Here is a 2300-nt window from a genome sequence, read left to right on the forward strand (position 1 = left end):
ATTGTTCAATTCTTTTATTTCATTTAATTTACTGTTTAAAGAGGCATCTAGAAAGACGTAATTGTGTCTCTGGGGTCACAGTACAATACGTGTTACACTGGAGGTCATACTGTGGTACCATGACGGTAAAAACAGCACTCATGTGCTGATGGGCAACTGATGATCATCTCAGCTCAGCTCATCGGCATTTCTCGTGAGGCCTAGATCGCGGCGGGTCGGCAGTGACAGGCGCTCTCTCCCCTCCATCATTCTATAGTACCGCTACATTCCAGCACATTCCATACCCTGGTACCAGCTGGCGATTTTCATCCCGCTTCATTGCCACTAAAAAGATGGCACTGGAGCGGTTATGAAAAAGACACGGATGCACGTGCACGGTGCCGAAAGAGCCACCCGTCGGACCCGTGACCACAATGACCTGGTCCGGGGTCACAGTCAATATGCTGATGAGTAAACAGTAAAAAGGAACCTTCTTCCCAGAGTTCTCATTTTCAGCGACTGTTATCTGTGCGACACCTACGTTCAAGTTAACACTCGCTTTTAAATAGGTAACTTTACTACGGTTTACCCATCTATGCATCAGGATTCTTCGCATTGCATTCAATCCGTGTTCAGTAGCAGGATCAAGGGATGGGATTCGAACCCGGGTTCGTCGAAAGCAAGACAGCAGCTCTAACCACTACGCCCCCTGCAGTCCTATGCCGGTGAGGGTCATGGGATATGTGTCTCAAGGACACGGTCCAGCAGAGGCCTTTACGCAACAGCAGCTTCCTCCTCCTCCTGCGCACGCGCTTCTCAAATTCCACAACATCGCAGCATCGAGTGGAATATTTGTGTTTAACGACATAATCGCGCCAGCAGCAGTTTTCATCAGCGTAACAAAGATGTTCGAAGCCCTTCGTAAGAGACCCTATGATCGGGCCGCACGTTTCTGAGCCCACACAGGTGGCTCTGCTGGGGTTCTGGTGCACGTGGACCGTCCCCAGAGCACCGAAGTTCTCGAGGTTCCTCTCTTGGCATTCACCGCGTGCCTTAATTGTATGGATATTAAATCAAGGTCCGCTGTGAACACGCAGAGCGGGAACCCTGTGTGGGCGAGGCGCTGCGCTGCGGAGCCCCCCATCGAACCCGTGTGTGTGTGTGTGTGTGTGTGTGTGTGTGTGTGTGTGTGTCTGATTTTAAATCCCACCGTCCACGCAGCACGTGAACGCAAACCGTCGACCAGGTCAGAAACGCCACTCTTCGTCTCACGTGGACCGACACGACGACCGCGCGGCTGCACGAGCCGTGTGTGGAACGAGCCCACGATGCTCCGACGTGCTCCAAAATGCTCGCGCGACGATGCAGAAATAATTTTCTGTCAGTGTGCAGCTCTGCAGCGCGCGCCAGGGGATCTCGGGGGAGGGTGACTGATGCCGGAATGATGGAGAACATGAAGAGTGGAGATGGAGACGAAGACTGAGGTCCATGATGATCCAGTGTCCGCGGTGTCCGGAGCGTGAGAGACTCTCTGTTGCGTGTCGTGTGGAGCAGTCTTGAGTTTTCATCTCTCACATCAGCATCTCCGTCAGCATCCTGTCCGTCTCACTGAGATGCGCATCGCGCTCCAAACAAGACAGAAATGAAAAGAAGAAGAAAAAAAAATGCTACAAGGAATCCGCTCAGGCTGTTGCCCTTAGTTGTTGTTCGTCTCTGGAGGAAATTAAAAGATGGTCCTCAGAGCATCATCGTCCCAGATCATCAGTGATCATCCTGCGCGCATCCTGGCCGCGTCCCCCCCCCCCCCCACTCCGCGGGACACGAGGGACGTGGTTCTTTCCATCTGCTCCGCGTTTGACCGATTCCTCCTCGGCAGCGGCGTTCGGTCCGACCCGTGCGTGTGTGTGTGTGTGTGTGTGTGTGTGTGAGAGGGAGAGAGCGAGATCCAGTCGAGCAGATACGTACTCTTCTCTCCTCTTCTCCTCTTCTCTCCTCTCCTCTCCTCTCCTCATACAGACACCCGCAGCCCGTTTGCCGATTGGACCCGCAGGAGGAGATCACAGCGGGGCACAGTGACGTCACACCCCGGACCCGAGCTCGAGCCCATTACACGTTAATCCTCATCATCCTCCTGGTGCTGAGGTGTCCTTGAAACGGCGGAGCGCGAGCGCGACGTTCCGCCCCGCGCGCTGCGTTAAATACGGCCGTGGCTCTAAAACAACAAATACAAATACAAACATACAAACACTGGAACATCCCCCCTCATCGAGCATTAATATTACTTTAAATAAATGTCAGTCGGCCGGGGCGGCACGGTGGGT

The sequence above is a fragment of the Scleropages formosus genome, chromosome 5 (assembly GCF_900964775.1).
Source record: "Scleropages formosus chromosome 5, fSclFor1.1, whole genome shotgun sequence".
Lineage (NCBI taxonomy): Eukaryota > Metazoa > Chordata > Actinopteri > Osteoglossiformes > Osteoglossidae > Scleropages > Scleropages formosus.